Source organism: Hippopotamus amphibius, chromosome 12 (genome assembly GCF_030028045.1).
Source record: "Hippopotamus amphibius kiboko isolate mHipAmp2 chromosome 12, mHipAmp2.hap2, whole genome shotgun sequence".
NCBI lineage: Eukaryota > Metazoa > Chordata > Mammalia > Artiodactyla > Hippopotamidae > Hippopotamus > Hippopotamus amphibius.
In genome coordinates, this window is record NC_080197.1 from 53,719,152 (window position 1) to 53,742,937 (window position 23,786).

At 43.0% G+C, this 23,786-nt stretch overlaps 1 protein-coding gene and 1 pseudogene across 1 annotated transcript in view; both read right to left on the reverse strand.

Annotated features, from left to right (window-relative positions):
- The window catches only part of LOC130833992 (WD repeat-containing protein 82-like), a 133,377-nt gene that overhangs the window by 32,360 nt on the left and 77,231 nt on the right, over positions 1–23,786 (reverse strand).
- Positions 1,494–1,605, reverse strand: LOC130834227 (U4 spliceosomal RNA; annotated as a pseudogene).

Sequence of the window (23,786 nt, forward strand, 5' to 3'; positions counted from 1 at the left end):
TTGATGGTCCCAGATCCCTATTTCATCTGTGTCTCATTATTTTCTGTATCCTTGAAATTGTAGAGAAGCTTGATACTAGGTAATTCTCTGGTTTGGTGAGTTTGATTTGACAATCTCATCCTCTGTGTTATACCATTATTGAATTTGGGATGTCACCTATAATTTTCTGATTTATAGCCACACTGTTTGTAAGTTGTATCCAAATGAATACATCTAATGGGCCTTTTCATAGCTGCATAGTATTCCATCAGGTATGAGTATCATTATTTATCCAATTTCTCATTGAAAAATATTTTGATTGTTTTCATTCTTTTTGCTATTATAAATATTGCTGTGATATAGATCCTTGTTAACAGGTCCACTTGCACAATTGGGAGAATATTTATAGAAGTGGAATTTCTGGGTCAAAGGATATGTGCATTTTCCATTTTAAGAGCGATTGCTGGGACTTCCTTGGTGGTCCAGTGGTTAAGACTCTCCACTTCCCCTGCAGGGGGCATGGGTTTAATCTCTGATAGGGGAACTAAGATCCCACATGCCATGCAGAGTTGCCAAAATTTTTTTTTAATTAATAAATAAGAACTATTGCCAATTTATTCCCTATAGATATTACAAATGTATACTCCCATCAATTATTTACCAAACCAAAAGGTGAAAAAATTTTTATATCATTTTAAGTTTAATTTGCTTTTTTCTTGTGGGTACAGTTAAGCATCAAATAATATATCTTTAAAAAATTTTAATATTTCATTTTAGGTCTGGGACTTGGATTAGCAGTTTGGTCATATGGGGAAACATAAGGTGATACTGCATTAAAGATGTCCTTCTTCACAGATGTTTGATGCCCCAAATTCTCTGCAAAATGCCCAGCTTCGGTTCAGGCATTAATCTCATGTTAAAACAAGTTCCATTTAGAGCTATCATAATTATCAGTTTTTGGGTTTTAGTGCAAAAGAAGACTGTGAGGGTGGTTAATAGGGAGGGAAGAGAGTCCTGCTTGTGGCAGAAAAGGCACTGGGAAAGAAATCTACTCCTTATAAATGCTTTCAACCTACTGGCAGTAGGAACAATATAAGGAATAATGAGAAGTAGTTTTAGAAGTGGTAGAAAATCACTTCATATTAATGGAGAAAGTGGCATCACAAGTTGTTGTTTTTGTTTTTTTAAATTAATTAATTTATTTATTTTTGGCTGCATTGGGTCTTTGTTGCTGTATGCGGGCGTTCTCTAGTTGTGGCGATCAGGGGCTACTGTCCGTTGTGGTGTGCGGGCTTCTCAGTGCGTAGTTTCTCTTGTTGTGGAGGGCAGGCTCTAGACACATGGGCTTCAGTAGTTGCGGAGCATGGGCTCAGTAGTTGTGGCACATGGGCTTAGTTGCTCCACAGCATGTGGGATCTTCCCAGACCAGGGATCCGTGTCCCCTGCATTGGCAGGCTGATTCTTAACCACTCTACCACAAGGGAAGTCCCTGTTTTATTTGCTTTTAAATTCAGACTCCATAGAGACTGTCAAAAATCACGGTGGGATATCGGGAAAAGTTTCAATTAGCAATAATCGTGCCTTGGATAAACTTCATTTGCTCTAATACTGCCACTGTGCAAAGCTACAAGTTTTTAAAGAAGGCATTGGGATGGTTGGAATATTTAAATACAAGATGATTTTTGAACAGTTACTAGAGCTGACTATAGCTCTAGTTACAGTCCCTGCTGAAAAAAGGAAGTCAAACTAGATATTTTATAAGGACAAATATAGAACCTAGACTAATGATTATGCACACCAAGAAGGAACAATTTTTTATCTAAAAGTAGATAATCACATCATCATCTTCACTATAATTTTAACATGGATAGTTGTTTCACCATTGCTCTGCTTTTCTCAGTCAAGTTCCTTCCAAAACAACAGGGTAATTGAGAAGCAGAAAAAGCACTGTTTGTAATGGTGTGTGCAGGATGAAGAGAAAACAAGAAAGGATGGATGGTAAAAATTCTCAGGGCTAGTAAGAACCTGGAGTGGCTGCCATCCTTGGATCTGAAAGGCCCGGGGGAAAGTAGCTCAAATTGGAGGAAAGGGCCCCGGGATAGGAGCCTTGGCCAAAAAAAAAAAAAAAAAAGATGAAAAGAAAAAAAAGAAATAAAGAAAAGAACACAGCAGGGTCTTCCCTGGTGGCCCAGTGGTTAAGAATCCACCTGCCAATACATGGGACATGGGTTTGATCCCCGGTACAGGAAGATCCCACATGCCTCGGAGCAACTAAGCCTGTGTGCCACAACTACTGAGCCATTGTGCTGCAACTGAAGCCCACGTGCCTAGAGCCCATGCTCTGCAATGAGAAGCCATCGCAATGAGCCTGAACACTGCAACGAATAGTAACCCCTGCTCGCCACAACTAGAGAAAGCCTGCGTGCAGCAACGAAGACCCAACACAGCCAATAAATAAATAAACAAATAAATAAAACAGAAATAAAAGCAAAAAGCAAAACATAAAAACAAAACAAAACAAAAAAAGAAAGAAAAGGGTGCAGCAACCAGCAGGGAGGGAACCAGAGGAATAATACTTCAAACTTCTTCTCATGCTCTCTTACCTCTTGTCAGTGCCCCCCATTGGCTGAATCCAATTGGAAACCACGTTAAGCAGAATAATGACCCTCCAAGATGTCCATGTTCTAATCCCTGAAACCTGTGAATATGTGACTTAAAGGGCAAGAGACTTTACAGATGTGATAAAGAATACTGAGATGGGGAATTCCTGGATGTGCCCAATGTCATTGCAAAGGTCCTTTTAAGTGAAAGATCAAGGCAGGACAGTCAGAGTGAAAGATTTGCAGATGATATGTTGCTGACCTTGGAAATGGAGGAAGGGGCCATAAACCAAGGAATGCAGATGGCCTCTAAGCAGCTGGAAACGACAAAGAAATATTCTCCTCCAGAACCTGCAGAAGGAATGCAGCCATGGCAACACCTCGATTTTCGCCTAGTGAGACTCATTTCAGACTTCTGATCTCCAGAACTGTAAGATAACAAATTTGTGTTGTTTTAAGCTACTAAGTTGGTGGTAATTTGTGACAACAGCAATACAAAACTAATACAGAAACAAGGAGCAAGGAAGCCTGTTGATGCAGTCCACAATATTTTAATCCCATGGACACAGAACAGGGTAGAAATGGACAGAAACTTGACCCATGGAGCAAATAGAAACTACACAGCATGTGCTACTGGCTTTACTCCTCATCATGTATTCTGTTCTTGGACAAAGTGAGAAGTTTGTTCCCCAACACCAAAGACACACAAAGTGCCATCAACTACCATATTATCACCGGATGATGTCAAGGTTAGCCATACTTCCAAACTGAAGCCAAAGATATTGGCCACTCCTAGAACTCTTTATGTAAGTTGTCTGTGGGAAAAGGGAAAGAGGGAAATTGTTAACGTAAAATGTATTTACTAATTTCTTCACTGCTGTATTTACTTAAAAAGCTAAGTTGATAATTATACCTTTTTTCATCCACCACCCATTCCATAATCCCCTTACCTCTGCCAGCACCTTGTCTAGACAGAGTCCTTTACCTTGTGGGGTGAGCCAACCATTAGTGGGTCTATCTTTATCAAGTTGCCACAGTTTCCCATTGATTTTTTTTTTTTAATATATTGGCCGCGTTGGATCTTTGTTGTTGCACGCGGGCTTTCCCTAGTTGCAGCAAGTGGGGGCTACCCTTCGTTGTGGTGCACAGGCTTCTCATTGTGGTGGCTCCTCTTGTTGCAGAGCATGGGCTCTAGCTGCACAGGCTTTAGTAGCTGCAGCACTCGGGCTCAATAGTTGTGGCTTGCAGGCTCTAGAGCATAGGCTCAGTGGTTGTGGGGCACAGGCTTCGTTGCTCCACGGCATGTGGGAATCTTCCCAGACCAGGGATTGAACCCATGTTGCCTGCATTGGCAGGTGGATTCTTAACCACTGCACCACCAGGGAAGTCCCACCATTGATTCTTATTATTGGCCGTGGCCATACTGAAAGGCACCCTGTGAGTTTCCTGGTTCTAGATATAGTCTTCCTTGCTTCCACATCCACATTTCCCCTGGTAATCAGGACCAATCAATCTGGCCAGTACAGTAACCAAATTCTCTACCCAATGTTTCAGTGGCATGAGGAACTCAAAGCGGTCAGGGGAAAGTCTCAGCTTCCAATTTACCAGAGTCTTGACTCTATTCTCTGGAAGATACATTCATCTCCTGGGTGCTAGGACCTCTAAATCCACTAAGCCCAAGAACTGCAGATGGGAAGCAAAAATCCTTCAGTAGATATTTAGGTGTGACAGTGAGAGGATTGCTCGCACTTTAGCCCTTTGGCTCTCAGATGTACTTACCATAGTTGTAGAAGAGATGGACCTGAATTACCACAAACAGTTGGATTGTCAAAACAGACTCACATTGTGGCACAGTGGTTAAGAATCTGCCTGCCAATGAAGGGGACACAGGTTTGAGCCCTGGTCTGGGAGGATCCCACATGCTGCAGAGCAGCTAAGCCCATGCGCCACAACTACTGAGCCTGAGCTCTAGAGCCCATGAGCCACAACTGTTGAGTCTGCGAGCCACAACTACTGAAGCCCTCATGCCTAGTTCCCGGGCACTGCAACAAGAGAAGCCACCGCACTGAGAAGTTGTGTACCACAATGAAGAGTAGCCCCCTCTCACCACAACTAGAGAAAGCCCATGCACAGCAACGAAGACCCAATGCGGTCAATAAATAAATAACCAAAAAAAAACAGCCTCACATGAATCATAGGTTTCACCAACACCAAATTTTACCAATGATTCAACTGATACATGCAGGATACAGAGATAAATACAGCATTTGTTCTTAGAGGAGCTAAATCTATCAGATACATCTTCCTAATTTTCCTTTTCTCCCACACTGGGGTGCACTTTGGTCTTGGAGTAACAGATGAGCACTTAACTGTGTGTTCTCAGAGAAAAGCCATCGGTGGGTAAAAAGGTCCGCATGACTAACTCTCATTACCCAGCCAGTCGTGTCCACCAATCCATAAATTCCAGATATGTTTACAGTAAGAAATCTAGGCAGATAAGGTATGTCCTGCTAAAAAGTCATTTTTAGATAATGAATTCCTTACATATTATATTTCCACTTGTAAATGTCATTAGTGTGTTTATAAGGCAGGATGGTTAATGTCCATCATTTCCTACCATGTCACTGATAGGGAGGAAATAAATGAACGACAGGCCTGCTGTTAACCTTTTCCTTCACAGAAACATTTGTTAGTTACTAGTTTAAGGTATATAGCATAGGATGATACTGACTTCACAGGGTGCTCTCTCCTGGCAGCTGCTTCTGGGTGACAGGACATGTATTAAGACAGGTGACTATTATGGGCATGCGCATGTGGTCAACGTTCTTTTGCTGTAATGTGAATCCTCTGTCTGGAGTCTGTGCATGAATAACATACACAAAACTGGCAGAGGTGGTTTTGGCAGGACAAGTAAAACTATACCTGAAATGTTTGTCTGTCTCTAAGAGGACCAGTCACTCCATCTCCACGATGGAGGGGATTGTGTGTAATCATTCTGCCACGGGGCTGGCTGATTTCCCAGGGGTGGGACTCCACTCGGGCCCCTCACTGGGCTCCACTGTTGCTAGTGGTGGGAGCCACAGCCTCAGCCTGGGCAATGGCAACTATGTATATTAGTTTGCTAGAGTTGCCATAACAAGATAGTGCTTTAAACAACAGGAGTTTTCTTTCTCTGGAGACTAGAAGCCCAAGAGCAAGGTGTTGGCAAATTTGGTTTCTCTTGAGGCCTCTCTCCTTGGTTTGCCTGTGGCTGCCTTCTGTGTCCTCACAAAACCTGTGCACTTGTCCTTAGCATGCCTGTTATGCCCTAATCTCCTCTTCTTATAAGAACATGAGTCAGATTTCATTAGGGCCCACCCAAATGGTTTCATTTTAACCTAATTACCTCTTTTTTTAAAATTTTATTCATTTATTTGTTTATTGGCTGTTTTGGGTCTTTGTTGCTGCGTGCGCGCTTTCTCTAGTTGCGGCGAATGGGGGCTACTCTTCGTTGTGGTGCGCAGGCTTTTCATTGTGGTGGTTTCTCTTGTTGCAGAGCACAGACTCTAGGCACTCGGGCTTCAGTAGTTGTGGCACATGGGCTCAATAGTTGTGGCTTGCGGGCTCTAGAGTGCAGGCTCAGTAGTTGTGGCACACGGGCTTAGTTGCTCCTCAGCATGTGGGATCTTCCCAGACCAGGGCTCAAACCTGTGTCCCCTGCATTGGCAGAGGGATTCTTAACCACTGTGCCACCAGGGAAGTCCCAACTTAATTACGTCTTTAAAGGCCCTATCTCTAATTCAGTCACATGGGCTGCCCTGGTGGCGCAGTGGTTAAGAATCCACCTGCCAATGCAGGGGACACAGGTTCAATCCCTGGTCTGGGAAGATCCCACATGCTGTGGAGCAACTAAGCCCGTGTGCCACAACTACTGACCCTGTGCTCTAGAGCCAGTGAGCCACAACTACTGAGCCCACGTGCCGCAACTACTGAAGCCCACGTGCCGCAACTACTGAAGCCCACGCGCTTAGAGCCTGTCCTCTGCAATAAGAGAAGCCATCATAATAAGAAGCCCATGCAATGCAATAAAGAGTAGCCTCTGCTCTCTGCAACTACAGAAAGCCTGCGTGTAGCAACAAAGACCCAATGCAGTCAATAAACAAACAATAAAGTAAATAAATAAATTTATAAGTACAGTCATATGTTGACATTATGGGGTTAGGGCTTCCACATATGAATTTTAGTGGAATTTTAGTTTAGTTTAGTTTTTTAGTTTAGTCCACACACTCTGCCTTCTGGATACACCCAAATTCATGTCTTTCTCATATGCAAAATACATTCACTCCTATCTAAACAGCACAAAAGTCTTAACCATTTCAGCATCACCCCGAAGTCCCAGATCTCATCTGAAAATCATCTAAATCAAGTACAGGTGAGACTCAAGATATGATTCCTCCTGAGGCAAAAGTTCCTCTCCAGCTGTAAACATGTGAAACCAGAGAAGTTATTTACTTCCAAAATACAACATTGGAACAGACATAAGATAAACATTCAAAACGTGAGAAATGTGAAAGAAAAAGGGGTCACGGGTCCCAAAAGTCCACAACCTGGCAGGGCAAATTCCATTAGATATTAAGGCTTGCAAATAACCTTCCTTGGTTTGATACTCTGTCCTCTGGTCCCACCAGGGTGCTGGCCCTGCCTTCCGGGTCCAATGGGGCAGCAGCATCTCCTTGGGGCCCTGGGAGGTAGCATTGCTCCCCTGGCCCTTGGCAGCAGCCCTGCCCCCAAGGCGCTATCTCTGAATACAGTCACACTCGGAGGTACAGAAGTGTGAGTTTGGGGGTGAGGTCACAATTCAATCTGTAGCACCATGTATACCTGCCACTGTGGATACTTATACATGAGACTATGAAGCAGACACTGGGATAAGTGGGGGAAAAGCTTACTGAGATCCACAGGTTGGGTCATCTTGTCTGTCTGATTATTGAGCTCTTCCTCCAGAATGGATGCCCTTTCATGGCACTTACAAGGGACAATAATAGCTTCACACTCCATAACCATTTTGAGAAGTCAGTCCCCACAACTTTCCCCCTTGTCTTCTTGCTGTCAATCTTCTAATCTTTTTATCAAGTTTCTATGTAACGAGTGAACTTTTAGCCACTATCCAGGAATCAGTTTAGTTACATATCTCAGGATATTTCTCTTTCCACATGAAGTGAACAACCAAATATATCTTTCAGTTTTCGGCCCCTGGGAGGGTTTCCCTCCATCACGCTCAGAATTACCCCAAGCGATTCTATAGTGCAGTCACCTTCCATTTCTGGCCAGTGTCAGGTTGACATGTTTTTTTCCTACTCTGCTTTCTGGGCAGAGAAAACTCCACATAAAATCTTAAATGTGAGAAGAGAAGGCAACAAAACAGTACATGTAGTTATCAGGAGCTCTGACTCACTGACTTGTACAGTTTAATTGTGCCTCTTGAATCTGCTTTGCCCCAGTCGTACATAAAACGTTGCCATTCAGTTATAAAATGCTGCCATTCCCATGTAATGTTCTAATTTGATCATCGTGTAACACTTAGTTCATGGTTGGTAGTTTGGATGAACTAAATGCTTGGATGTTCCACAGTCAAGGGCTCAGACTCTAACAGATCCCGGTAGCAAATGAGGAGCTACTTTTCAAATGGAGCATGGTTGTTAGAAAGAGATGGTATGGCCTTCTTCCAGAACTCTGGGAGTCTCTGATATGACTCTTTTATTGAGGCTTCCTCGAGGCTGAATGTAGCATCTCTATCCCCCACAGACACTTCCACCATTGGGACTCTTGTCATCTACAAAAGTGTCAGGGTGGCTTGCACTATACCTTAGACTTGCTACAGAAATGTCCGCCTCTGGGCTTTACTCCAAACTAGAAGCCCGTGGGTTACCAGGCAAATGAGAAGAAGCAACAACACATCAGACATGGTGTAGGCTGTCAATTCAAAGAGGTCCTCCAAGGATGATGCCTCTTTCTTCCTGGGGGACAATGCAAAAAGCAACAACTTCTCTCACTTTAGAGGGGATAGCGCAACATCTCTTCAGACCACTAGACCCCTAGAAATCCACCAAAGAGGCAGGTCTTGAATTGTGCATCAATTATCTACCATTCTCTGGCAAGACTGTGCCCATAAAGGTCAATCTTCCAGGGATAAAGCAAGATAGAGAAGAATATATATGAAAAAAAAATCAAATCATACACTTTATATATATGCAGTTTTTTGTATGTTGACTATATCTCAATAAAAGTTCTTAAAAAAAAAAAAGAATATATGGGGTGGGGTGGGGAGACATAGCCCAGAAGTAAGATTGTCAAAGTTTATTTCTATCCCTAACATATGAAGGCAAACTGCTTTTGATGATCTTTGCTAAAAGGAATTGTAGAGCGAGAAAGGGATTATTTTCTAGGTCATTAGTTCATACCAAGTGCCAGAGGCTATGTTGATTTGCCCCATAAATACACCACAACCAGAATCATAGCTTTAATTGGCATTACCCCTCATTCAGTTTCCAACAATCTACAGTCATCCTCCAAAATACATGTGGCTCTTGCCCCAGGCAGAGAATTAAGTAGGGTTATGATAGGAATAACCACTCTGTATCTTTCAAGTCTATGGTGGTAGCACAAATCTTTAGAATTTTCCCAGGGAAACAGAATTACTTTTGGAACATCATGTTGATGGGTTGGAGAGAGAGTTCCAGCAGCTTCCACTTGAACCTTCTTACTATAATAGTCCTCACTCCATCAATCAAAGAGCAGTTACTAAATATCCCTTTTCCCACTGTACAGTCTGAGACTAGGGAAGCAACCGTAGAATGGCTCCATCGTGCCGTTGGACCCACTGTGAAACTGACTCTGGTCAAGATATTGTAATCACCTGACCTCCATAAGGTCCAACTCTGGTGATCTATGGTGGATTTCCTTGTTTATTCACTTGTGCTTTGTTTTGCTTTATATAATTTTGTTTTATTTATTTTGTATCTCTGGGGATTAGCTTTAGTTCAAAGATAATATCAAATAACCCCTAAATATATTTACTTTTTCCAGCCCACAGTCACACTAGTTCATGGCTCCACCTGTGTCTGGGAAAAGTTTTACTGAAGATTCACAAACACCTGTGGTCACACTGCAGGGTCCTTTGGGGCTCCTGTCTGTGAACTAGTTTAGTTCTAGAAACTGGATAAGAGGATGTGAACCCCCACAACTGTGACTTAGGTTTCTGTCCACAAGACCTATAATTATTGTCTGAATATGTCAAGCAACACCTTGGTAAAGTTGCCATTGTATTTAATTCCTAAGGTCTTATAACCAGTTATACATTATCACATATCATTTCAGGTCACATCTTCATCCCTGTGGGTTATTCTGGTAATTGTACTCACCTTGTCACTGAGGCTTAAGGATTGCCATGCCTCTTCCACTCCTGCATCCCTTTACTCCATTCCAGAGGAGGGAACTCAAGTCCTTGGCACATCCATAACTGTTGTCTCCAGCTTATAAAAGAACAGCTACCGAAGAGCTTTAAAAGGATGCTGATAGCCACCTTACTAACACATTCGGTAATGTACAGGTATAAGAATTTTTGTCCAGGCTCTTCCAGAGAGGTGTGTGGTTGAGTGGCAAAATAAGTAGATCATAATAGATTCATGCCATCATTACTATATCTCTGAGTCCTTAGACTCCTTCCTCTACAAGTTGATGAGCCATGAATTGGGCTCAAGATTCAATTAGCCAACTTAGGAGAACATTCATACTTCTTTTGGCACTTGAGTCAACACATTAAATTCTGATTCCCATGGGAGTGGACCTAACTGATAACTTCAACCTAAGCAAATCCTTTATTTATCACCACTGGTCTAACACCTTTGGAAAATGCAATCTCATACATGTTCTCCAGATTCCTACCAATACAAATTGCTGAGATCTTGCAATTTTTTTCACGTATAGGCTTTTTCCTCCTGGGTAAGGTACTGTATTTCCCTGCCTGTGTTATTATTATAGGCCGAATTGTGTCTCTCCCAAATTTTGTATTTTAAATCCTAACCCTCGCTGCCTCAGAATGTGGCCTTAAAAAAAAAAAAAAAAAAAAAAGAATGTGGCCTTATTTGGAGACAGGGTCTTTATAGAGGTAACCAAGTCAAAACGAGGTCATTAGGTAAGCTCTAATCCAGTATGACTAGTGTCTTTATACAAAGGGGACATGCATACAGGCAGAACGCCATGCGAACATGAAGGCAGATGGGACTATGTTTCTACGAGTGAGGAACACCAGAGTGGCAGCAAACCACCGGGACAGATGAGCAGAGTCTCTCTAACAATCCTCGGAAGGAACCAACCCTGCCAATACCTTGATCTTGGATTCTAGCCTCCAGAGCTGTGAGACAGTAAATTCCATTGTTTATGCCACTCAATTTGTGGTACTTTGTTACAGCAGTCAAAGCAAATGAAAACATTTATGTTGGCTCTAACTCTTACTGTGGGACTAGAAAGAATGAGGGCTAGGACAGGGGGTTCAGAGAATTATCATAATTGTGGGAAGCTACTGACCAAGATACAGGCATTAAAAGAATTTTATTTGGAGGAAGACTGGTTTCCTCAAACAGCTAAGGAGGATCTGCCCTCTGTCAGGAGAAAGGGTTCAGAGGTGGGGGTCGGTGGGTACTCAGGGTTTTAAAGTTGTCCACCTCATTCAGGTCTGCCAGAATGAGCCTCTCCTAGGTCTCAGGGTCTGCCTCTTACCCACAGATGTCTTTCCTTTGACAGAAGAGACCCTGCCAGTGTTGAGCATCGGTTTTGCTACGACTCTGTAACCATGACGTCCAGCCCTGGTGCTTGCTGTTTAGCTATGGCTTTGCAACCTCAAAGCTGCTATGCAGGCTTTTTAATTTTTTACTCAGTTTCTGAATCCATTTGTCCTTTACCCTTTGTAGGGCCACCAGAAATCTCCCAAATCTTTATAATCTGTTGTCACCACAGCAACTCCATGCCATAGTGATCTGATCTCTCAGTGCCTTCAACCTGCACATCAACCTGTGCCGCAGCTGGCGTTTGAGTTCTCACGACGCCACTACACTCTGTGGGTTATCAGTGTTCACTTTCCTCCAGCAAGGGGTTAGCCATTGCTCCTCAAATATGTTAGCAGCCTAATCCCAGAGGCCCTTTTTTTAAAAAATAAATTTATTTATTTACTTACTGGCTTCGTCGGGTTTTCGTTGCTGCGCATGGGCTTTCTCTAATTGCGGGGAGCAGGGGCTACTCTTCCCTGTGATGCGTGGGCTTCTCACTGCGGTGGCTTCTCTCATTGCAGAGCATGGGCTCTAGTCATGCGGGCTTCAGTAGTTGTGGCTCGCAGGCTCTAGAGCACACACTCAGTAGTTGTGGTGCACGGGCTTAGTTGCTCCGCAGCACGTGGGATCTTCCCAGACCAGGGCTCGAATCCATGTCCCCTGCATTGGCAGGTGGATTCTTAACCACTGGGCCACCAGGGAAGCCCCCAGAGTCCCTTTTTGAAGGAATGTTTCCTGGGCCACTTCTGGCACTAGTTATTGTATCAGTCAAGATCCAGCAGAAATACTGCAATTTAAATAGAGACACCAAAAAGAGTTTAAGAAAAATATAGGTCACTTGATTTTCAACAAGGGTGTAAGACAATTCAGTGGGGAAGGAATAGTGTTTTCAACAAATGGTGCTGGGACAATTGAACCTACATGCAAAATAATGGTGTCGGGCCCCTACTTCATCCTTCTTCCTCCCAACACTTCATATCCTTCATACAAAAATTGACTCAAAATAGATCAAAGACTTAAGTGTGAGAGCCAAAACTCTTAGAAGTAAACTTAAGTATAAATCTCTGGGTTAGGCAATGTTATTTCTTAGATATGACATTGAAAGCATGAGCAACAACAGAATTTCTGTCTTCGTCAAAATTAAAAAGTTTGTGCTTCAAAAGACACGATCAAGAAAGTAAAAAGACAAGCTACAGAATGTGAGAACATACTTGCAAATCATATCCAAGGACTAGTATCCAGAATATATTTTAAAAAATCTTAAAACTCAACAACAGAAAGATAAATAGCCCACTTAAAAATGGACAAAGGAGCTACATAGATATTTCTCCAGAGAAGATACACATATGGCCAATATGCACACGAAAAGATGATTAATATCATTAACCATCAAGGGAATGCGAATCCAAACCACAATGAGATGGCACTTCATGCCTCCTACGGTGGAGGCTGTAATCAAAAAGACCCAGCAAGCGTGGAGGAGATGTGGACAAATTGCAGCCCTGACACATTGCTGTTGAGAATATAAACTGGTGCACCTGCTTCGGATAACAGCCTGGCTGTTCCTTGTCTGGGAGGGCAAAATTTCCCCCTCTACCCCTCTTGAGTTCTTGTGGCTGGACAAATAATACAATTGACACAAGACAGATAAGCAGGAGAAAAGCCAATTTAATTTCATGTACACAGGAGATCATAAAATGATACTCAAGAGAGTGATCAAAGGCAGGCAGCTTTTATATCTTTTCATATAAGGAAATAATATATTTGTGATTTGACAGGATGGAAAAAACTTAGGTTTGGGTGCTTAGTTAGTAAGGAATTTAAGCAGAGTCTGGACTAGTAAGGAATTTAAGCAGAGTCTGGACTTGAGTAGTAGATGAGTAAAGAAATAACAAGGTCTGTCTATATAGGCTTCTCTGCCTGAATTCCTTGTCTTTGATGGTAAGGATGTCTTTCTACCTCCCAGCGCAGGGAGGGCGCCTTATCACATTGGAGATGTGTTTCCTACTTTCAGGGAGATAGAGAAGAGGGTCAAATTGTCCCTCTTACATCAACTGTTTCTTAAGTAACTTTAATTTAAAAATAATCAATATAAGGGACTTCCCTGGTGGTGCAGTGGTTAAGAATCTGCCTGTCAATGCAGGGGACATGAGTTCAAGCCCTGTTCCAGAAAGATCCCACATGCCACGGAGCAACTAAGCCTATGTACCACAACTACTGAGCCTGAGCTTTAGAGCCCGCAAGCCACAACTACTGAGTCTATGTGGCACAACTACTGAAGCCCACGTGCCTAGAGCCCGTGCTCCGCAACAAGAGAAGCCACCTCAACGAGAAGCCCACAGCCCGTGCACCGAAATGAAGAGTAGCCCCCACTTGCCACAACTGGAGAAAGCCCGTGCAGCAATGGGAAGACCCAACGCAGCCAATAAATAAATAAACGTATTAAAAAAAAATCAACATGTCACTGAGGTATATTTTGGGGTGGCCCATCCTGGTTCCAACATCCTCAAAAGTTTCAACATAGTTACCATGTGACCCAGAAGTTCCATTCCTAGATATATACCCCAAAGAAATGAGAACATATCCACACAAAAACTTGTACACAAATGGTCATTGCAGCCTTATTCATGAAAGCCGCAAAAAGGGAAAGAATCCATCATGTGCTCATTGGCAAAGTCCTAACTCCTGCTGTTCTCAAGATGGTGAGTTTTTTTTCACTTCCAGGCATCCACCTAAGGCATCCAGGTTCCTCACCATCAAATGAGAGTGACTGTAAATGTCCACAGCTGTTGAACAGTGGATCGCCCTCAGATCCTGTGTGTGTCTGGGGTGGACTGGGGTGGTGGGGGCTTTTCCTCTATCCTGTCTGGTCTTCATGATGGAAGGTCCTTTTCTCCATCCTTCCTCCTGCCAGAACTCCATTTCCTCTCACTTTCCCCTGCAATCAAGTTGTTCCTCTGTCTCCTTCTCTGTATTCCCATCTGTAATTACATCTGGTTTGCATGAACTAAAGGAACTGGCTTTTTTCTAAAGAATTAAAAAATGGCTTTGTAAGTATGCATCTTAATCCTTCCAACTCCTAATTAAGTTGGCAATTTTTGAATTCTGTTTTCCTGTGACATTGTGGCCTGAAAAAGGGGTTAAGTAGCTTATTTATGTATTTATTGGTTGCTTTGGGTCTTCGTTGCTGCGCATGGGCTTTCTCTAGTTGTGGAGATCGGGCGCTACTCTTCGTTGCAGTGCATGGGCTTCTCATTGCGGTGGTTTCTCTTGTTGTGGAGCACGGGCTCTAGGCATGCGGGCTTCAGTAGTTATGGCACATGGGCTCAGTAGTTGTGGCTCCAGGCTCTGGAGCACAAGCTCAGCAGTTGTGGCACACGGGCTTAGTTGCTCCGCGGCATGTGGTATCTTTCTGGACCAGGGATCGAACCCGTGTCCCCTGCACTGGCAGGTGGATTCTAAACCACTGCGCCACCAATGAAGTCCCTAAAGTAGCTCATAAGTTATCATTAAGAGAGCAGGGTGGCAAGGACGCAGATACAGAGAATGGACTGGAAAACTCGAGGTTTGGGAGGGGGCGGGGGGTGAAGGGGAAGCTGAGACGAAGCGAGAGAGTAGCATAGACATATATATAATACCAACTGTAAAATAGATAGTGGGAAGTTGTTGTATAACAAAGGGAGTTCAACTCGTGGATGGAAGATGCCTTAGAGGACTGGGGCGGGGAGGGTGGGGGTGACTCGAGGCGGGGGGAGTCAAGGAAGGGAGGGAATACGGGGATATGTGTATAAAAACAGATGATTGAACTTGGTGTACCCCCCAAAAAATAATAAATAAATAAATAAAATTTAAAAAAAAAGTCACACACACACACAAAAAAAGAGAGCAGGGTGGGATGATGATACACATTGAAAATAAATTAATAGCATGAGACCTAAACATGCCACATCATCACAGCAGAAATGCCTTTCCCAGACCCTTGTAGTCATCACTTTTTTAGGGTCTAGGTATGTTGGAGAAGCAGGGGATCCTTCCGACTTATGGACTATTCAAATGAGTAAATACTTATTTAGGATCCTTAGCATGTACCAGCTAGGTGCCAGGGACATATCAGGTAAACACAAAACACATATGGTCTCTGCCTTTATGGAGCTTATTTTTATTAATTTCACAGGACCAGCTAGAATCATGGGATCAGTGTGGAGACTACCTTTAACCTTTTGTGGAGAAGAAAGCCTTTGCAAATGCTGTACAGCCGAGCCTCCACTCCTATTACAATACTGTCTTCAAGCCTCTTTTGGTTCAAGGCCTTTTTCATTACCATCCACACCACTATGACAAGGCCGGATGCAGACTCTCCACATTCCCATTCTTCATCTCATAAACGATTAGCTGAACAGTTTGCACTGACCAATCTAAACAAAATGCCACTAATCTTGTTAGCAAGACAGTAATAAAGAAGGGATGGGCTTAAGTCAGAGTTTGTCACATCCTACAGAAGTAGACTACCAGGCAATAAGAGAAACCATAGCACACGCTGGATAAGCTTATTTCAGAGTGAATTTCTCTTTACTGATGATCGGGGGAAAGGTAAATTATGGCCTCCTAGGTCTTCATAGGGAACAAAGAATAGACTTCAGTAATGAATGATTTTGAAAGAACAAAGCAGGTCGGCTTTAGCTCAAGCCGTTACTCCATCCCATTGGACTTCTGAAAGAACAAAGAATTCGGGAACAAATGACTATTATCTGGCAAGAGCATTAACCACAGTGGACACAATAAATCAGTCACAAAGGCTCTCAGTTCTGTTTCGAAGGTAAAGATCAGCCTGAAGCACATTCTTGAGCTGTTCTGCGGGATCCGAACCCCAGAGCATTCAACCACCAGACCAAGTGGAGCCTGAGGATTGATGATGCTGACCTTGCCGACCCTCTGGACTTCATTCAATTAGGTGCCTGGATTTTGTCAACCTAGAGTAATCTTTGCCTCATTTTAATGCTAAAATCTCCACCCTAAGGGCGGGAAATACTGCCATGTTTTGAGCGTGCAACGTCTGTCTAAGCCTGTTGTCCTACTGGGCAAGGGCATCTAGAACTCCACCTCCTCGTGGAAGGTCACCCCCGCCCTTTCATGAATATGCATGTGCCCTCAGCTTAAAACTTCCCTGATCTTGCTATTTGGAGAGACAGTGGTTTGAGAGCTATTGTCCTGTCTCCTTACTTGTCACAAGTAATAAATGCTTCTGCTTTGATGGGAAGTACTTGGCGTGTTCATTGGCTATGCATCCCAAGCGACTGTCCCATTGAGTCCAGTTACTGATTTGACCAAACTTTAGTTGGGCTTCTCTCTTTCCTCTGGGCTCCAAAACTTTGGTGGACCCTTGAGCTTAAACAAGCATTGCAATGTGGACACTCTTCTTTTTTTAAAAAATAAATTTATTTATTTATTGGCTGCCTTGGGTCTTCGTTGCTGTGTGCCGGTGGCGGGGCGTGGTATTCTAGTTGCAGCAGGCGGGAGGTGGGGGGGCTACTCTTCATTGCGGTGTGCAGGCTTCTCACTGCGGTGCCTTCTCTTGTTGCAGAGCATGGGCTCTAGGGCAGGCAGGCTTCAGTAGTTGTGGCTCACGGGCTCTAGAGTGCAGACTCGGTAGTTGTGCCGCGTGGGCTTAGTTGCTCCGGGGCGTGTGGCATCTTCCTGGACCAAGGGTTGAACCCGTGTCCCCTGCATTCTTTTTTTTTTTTTGGGGGGGGGGTACACCAGGTTCAATCATCTGTTTTTATACACATATCCCCGTATTCCCTCCCTCCCTCGACTCCGCCCCCTCGCCCTGCATTCTTAACCACTGTACCACCAGGGAAGTCCTGGAACACCCTCCTTAATGGCACTACCAGAACTGGCTGGCTGCAAGGAAAAACTTGCCCCCCCCCCCCCCGCTCAGGGTGCTGTCTGCTGATGCCATTCACCCACACCCTGTTCCTGCTGAGCTTGTTTACTCTGGAAGAGTGTTCTCTTTTTTGCAATGTCTTCCTCCCCCAAAACAACAGTCTTTTTGAAGAAAGTTTCTCCTTACCTAGTCTGGATTTGTTTCTGACACCTCGTAGTATAAATGAGGAAATGGGAATGAAAGGGTTTTATCGTAGTGGTATCATTCATTTATCTGAAATCTTTCTGAGATACCTGACAATAATTGTTATCAATCATCAAATGTTGATATTTTTTCTTTTCTTTTCTTTTTGGCCAAGCCCCACGGATTGCAGGATCATACCTCCCTGACCAGGGCCTGAACCTGTGCCCTCGGCAGTGAAAGCACGGAATCCTAACCACTGGACTGCCAGGGAATTCTCAGACGTTGATTTTTAATGTAATTTTCGCTGTCAACTTCTTTATATCCTCCTTCAATTTTGTTGAAAGCGAAGAATTTGGAAACATCCGATTTGCAAAGGATGTACTGCTCCATCATTAAAGTCATTCACTTTCTCAGTAGCTGATGCTGTGTTTTGAGGTTTATCCTTCCTGGGACCCTGGAGCCTTCCTCTCCCACCAGCAATACACTGTAGTAGGCTCATGTATTGGGAGAAAAGTGGATGTGAAAGGGGAGCTGGAAAGGTAGGACATGTATAACATCAGAGAACCAGCATGATGTCTTGACTACAGGCAAGTTCTCAGGAAGATTTAGTTTAAGGAAAAGTACAGTCATTCTTCACTATCTGTGGAGAATTGGTTCCTGGTCCCCTGCAGATACCAAAATCTGCAGATGCTCAAGTCTCTTACAGTCAGCCCTCCACATCTGCAGGTTCCGCATCTGTGTATTCAACCAAGCTCGGATCTTATATACAGAAGTTGAAGATATGCAAGCTCATTTTCTTAAAACCAACTGCCAATTGCTTCCTTTTTCTATCTCCTTTAAAGCAGCCACTTTGCTCTTGCCACCTGCTAGTGCTGAAAGAGCCTCCTGCTTCAGGTTGATCCACATGAATCCCAGAAAAACTAGATAGGCTTCCTGCACAGATTTAGAATGGCACCAGTACACCTTACCTTGCAGAAAAAAAGTGGTGTGTAGAATAGTAACAGCTGATGACAAAAAGCTTCAGAGTTTCTTTTTTAAAATATCTGTAAGGAATATTACTAGAGTGGAAGAGAAAAACCTAAATTAAAAATGAAGGGGGAATCCCAGGCCCCAGGCTTTTATCTCTTAACACCCTTATAATTACTCATTATGCAAAGACCAGAGTGGTCTCAGAAACGTTCCCTGGAGAATAAAGTCAGCTGGGCACTGACAATGTTGTCTGTTCTAGAACATTGTTAGCCAAACAGTCTTTCCCACAGGAAGTGTTGAATAGCAAAGGATTAAAGCTAGAAGATGCTGACGCTGAAGGTAATAGTGATCTTGGAGAAATGAACAAAGACCTCCCAAATGAGAACAAGCAGAGGCTATTCATTCTGAGCAGCTATAGCAAAAGAGTCAGCCACCATTGTTGTGTTTTGAAAGAAACTCATAGGCAGCCAGAGGAGTGGGAAGGCTTTACAGCAGAGAAAAGGAAAGGCCTGGGTGTGCTGTGATTAGAGGATGCTGGTGTAGGGGAGCTGCAGGTGGACTAACTAAAAGTGGAGCATCCTAGGTGATTGGTTAGGAATGCGTATTTGGCTTTCCCTGTTTGGTCCTATATTGGAAGCAGGGGAAAAATTCCGAAAGCTGTCAGATATTAATCAAGTCCTAGACATTTTGGACAAATTGTTACAGAGGTTTTTGTTTAGCTTCCTGGACTGTTTGTTAGAGATAGTAGTCTGACTCCTTACAAGCCTGACCTGTATGTATATTAGTTTGACTTCCTGGACTGATTGTTGCAGATTGTGGGTCAGAGTTCTATTTTCATGTGTAGTCTGGCTATTGTCTGTTTGTATATATAGTCTCTCAGTCTAAATACCCCCAGAAATTTTTGATGTGATATCAAAGAATTGTTTCCACCTTTTGGCCAATGTGAATAATGCTGCGGTGAGTATTGATATTCAAGTATCTGGTTAATTCCCTGCTTTCAGTTCCTTTGGTTATATGCTTATTTTGAGGACCTGCCAAACTGTTTTTTTGTATTAGCTGTACTATTTTGCATGCCTATCAGCAATGTATAGCAATTTCTCCACATGTTCACCAAAATTTGTTATTTTCCTTTTTTTTAAAAAAATTATAGCCATCCAAGTATGTGTGAAGTGGTGAAAGCATTTTGAATAATAATTTTTGGAAAGTCATAAAGTCATTCTGTACCACTAACTGGAGCAATTAGTGAAAATGACTAATTATTCTATGTTCACATTGGATTGATCATTAAACTAGGTACAGAATTTTATGTCGAAAATGAAATTCACTCAGAATTTTAAAGACATTGCCCTGGATACTTTACAAATATCCTTTGCATACTTGTTTCCTCACAAACATCATCTTGCATCAAAAATAAAGAAATGGAAAGACATGGACACAAAGAAACCATTTAACATTATGAAGATTACCCTTATCTATATCCTGAGTCATTTTGGCATATGTACATGACAGGATATCTTTAAATTAAAAAAAACAGTGTATTCACATGGTTCAAAATGCAACAATTACAAAAAAATATTGAATAAAAATTTTCCTTCCCAACTCTGAGGCAGCTAGTGCCACAGTAATGCTGTATTAAAAAACCACCAAAACCCAGTGGCTTACAACAGCAATCACTTGTTTTTCTTACTTGCTGGTCTTACTTGAGAGGCAGTGGATAACTCTGCTTCACATGGGGGCTTGGCTGCCTGAGCTCCAGGACTCTGGGTGGAATCCTGTCTGTCCCGTATATCTTGCCCTGGAACCCAGGCTGAAGGAGAGGTGCTGTTGGGCATGTTCTTAAGGCAAATGGCAGGACTACAGGAGCCAAGTCAAACATATTTAAGGCCTCTACTCATGTCTGTTTACTAGTGAAACCAAACAAGACCCTGTGGGGCCCTCTGAAGCCCAGAAGCCTTTCTGTGTCCCCATTTCTTGTTTGAGGAAAAAGGCTTTAGCCTCCTAGACCTTCCTGAGTTCCAAAGGGCAGATGCAAACAGTTGCTAATTAGGGAAGGTAGAGAATCAGAAACAAAGAAGGAGCAGTTAAGAAACAACAGTGCAGCCACAGGGCAGGGTCCTGGTTCCTCCTCAGCAGGTGGACAGAACAATTTATCTTTGAGTTCTTCCACAGGAACTAAGCCCCCACCCAGGTGGAGGATGGCAGCTTCAGGCTGAGCACAAGATTCCTGCAGCACCATCCTGTTACCTCACCACCAACCAATCAGAAGAAAGTCACACACCCACCACCCCAAATTTTGCCTATAAAAACTCTTCCCTGAAAACCCTTCAGGGAGTTTGGATTTTTCTGAATACAAGTCACCTTCTTGATTGGCCCTGCAATAAACCTTTCTCTGCTCCAAACTCTAACATTTTGGTTTAGGTCATATTAACTTGCGTTCAGCAACACTAGTGTTCCTTTAACCAAAGCAAGTTATGTGGCCAAGCCTAAAACAGTGTAATCTACCCACAACAGAATGGGGAAGGGAGTGGATGTTTACTGCACAACAATCCAAAGCATTGTACCGACCTATCAACCACTAAATAGACTTTCCTTAGACAACTAATGTTATTGGTGTTTTTGTTATACTTACATTAATACCCAGACACAAGAAATTAGATATATATTCCTTTTTTATCCCTTTATTACACAAATAGTAATATTTAAGATAAATTCCCCGTACCTAATGTAATAAGCTGTCTTTAAAATAAATTATAAGAGATTTGAATCTTTCCTTCCTCCTCAGCTCAATAACACTGTCTAATACACCATCTATCATTGTCTTACTGCCAAAATATTCTTTTCCTTTTTAATTTATTTTATTGTAGTATAGTTGATTTACAATATTGTGTTAATTTCTGCGGTACAGCAAAGTGATTCAGGTATATATCTGCTAATCCTGAAACCGTGCACCTCAGAGTGGGACTCGAACCTGGCCAAAACCCTGTTTGGGACTTGAACCCATGCCGCCAGGACTCGAACCCAGCCAAAACCCAAGATCTTCCAACTGAGATCACACACCTGGTTTCAGGACTTAATGAAGCTCAGGTTCTTGATGTCTCATCACAGAAAGAATTCAGTGAGAGACAAAGTGATAGGTAAGAAGTGGATTTATTTAGAGAGAAACACACTCCACAGACAGAGTGTGGGCCATCTCAGAAGGTGAGGAAGGCACCAGGGGATGGGGTTGTCAGTGTTTGTAAGTGTGGGTAATTTCACAGGTTGAGTGGGCGGAGCATTCCAGCTATTTCAGGAAGGGGTGGGGATTTCCAGGAATTGGGCCATCGCCCACTTTTTGATCCTCACAGTCAACCTTGGAACTGTCATGGTGCCTGGAAGTCGGCTTGTCCGCCATCTTGGATCCATTTGCTTCTAATCACTTTATGTCATGTCCTCAGGCTATATCATTCTTTCAAAGGTTGTGCCCTGCCCCCTTCTCTCCTGTTTCAATCTCAAACTCCCAAGGCCTCCCTCCCCTACTCCCACTCCCCACTGGGAACTACAAGTCTGTTCTCTATGTCTGTGAATCTGTTTCTGTTTCAAAGGTAAGTTCCTTTGTGCTGTATTTTAGATTCCACATATAAGTGATATCATATGGTATTTGTCTTTCTCTTTCTGACTTACTTCACTTAGTATGATAATCTCTAGGTCCAACCATGTTGCTGTAAATTTTGCCAAAATATTCTGATTGAACATTTTGTTGCCCATAGTGTTTTTGTCTTAATTTATTTTATTTAATTAATTAATTTATTTATTGGCTGTGTTGGGTCTTCATTGCTGCATACTGGCTCTCTCTAGTTGCAGCGAGTGGGGGCTACTCTTTGTTGTGGTGTGCAGGCTCCTCATTGCCATGGCTTCTCTTGTTGTGGAGCATGGGCTCTAGGCAAGTGGGCTTCAGTAGTTGTGGCACATAGGCTCAATAGTTGTGGCTCACGGGCTCTGAAGTGCAGTGGGCTCAATAGTTGTGGCACACGGGCTTAGTTGCTCTGCGGCACGTGGGATCTTCCTGGAGCAGGGCTCAAACCCGTGTCCCCCTGCACTGGCAGGTGGATTCTTAACCACTGCGCCACCTAGGAAGCCACCCATAGTGTTTTTATATTGAGGAAATGAGTGGCAATAGGTTTGAGAGTCTTCCTAATTGAAATTGTTGGAGAGTATGAGATTTTTTAAAAGAGAAGTGTAGTGGCATGTCCCAAAGCAGAACTTGGCAGGCATGGGGGCGAATTTAAGAGATGTTAAAATACAATTTTCCAGGGATCTGCAGCATTCCTATACATTTAGTCTGTGTGCTGCAGGACTATCTGTCCAGGAATGCCTGTGCAAGCAGGCAGCCCTGGAAGGACAGAGACAGCGACCTCCCTGGAGCAAGTGTATTTGCATTCTCAGAGATGTAAAGATCAAAATGGTGACTCTCTCCAAAAGATTTACATGTCTTTCCCCAGAAAAGTTTACTTACGTTCCAGGATAATAATATAATCTCTCTGAAAGGGAGGATATGCAGATTTGCTAGCATATGAGATCAGAGTCTCCTCAACTTGGACTTAATCTTGTATATTGCGCCCTGAAAGCATGTGCGGGTACCAACTGGCCCTCCCTGTGTCACTCTCTGGGAGTTGGGGCTCAGGAACCTGAGCTATGAAGTTACTTTGGTTGCTGCCTTAGCTGTGAGTACACATCTTTGTTTCTGACACAGAGGTCTCTTGTTTTTTGCCAGTGTGTATATAAAAACCTGTGGCAGGATAACTTGGTAGTTAGCAAGCAGTTTAAAATCTCACACCCTTCACAGTTTCTAACTTAACAAGAAGAGGTTAGGAAAAGAAGAGTCAGGAAAATGTGAATATATGAGTGTCATTTGAATAAACTGGGGTGCCTGTCCCCCTCCTAGAGTGACAGAGTGACTCTCTTAGTTTAAGAATAATAGGATTCTTGGAAGTGAAGGTGGAAATGTGGGAGAAGGATAGTCTGCTGTGTTCCCATAAGGTGACATACGAAGTAAAAATTATGGTCCCCGATTAAAAAAGTAAATTATGCCCCCTGCTCACAGTGTGTTTTTATTCTACAAATTCAAAGGGTCAACACTTATAGAAGAAAAAAAATGGGCCTCTTGAAACATCCAGAGAGATAGTGATTAGAATGCCATACTGGTGCTGGGGAAAGGAAACAAGGAGATGAAGCCAGCTGCTAGCAAAAAACCGCTGAGGCATGAACGCGTACACCCAGTGGACAAAAACTTTCCTGCATCCACCTTTTTTTTGTATTCCAAGGCTGCTCTTTTTTTTTCCTTTTTTTATTTTCTTTCCTTTCCTTTTTTTTTTTTTGGCCACACTGAGT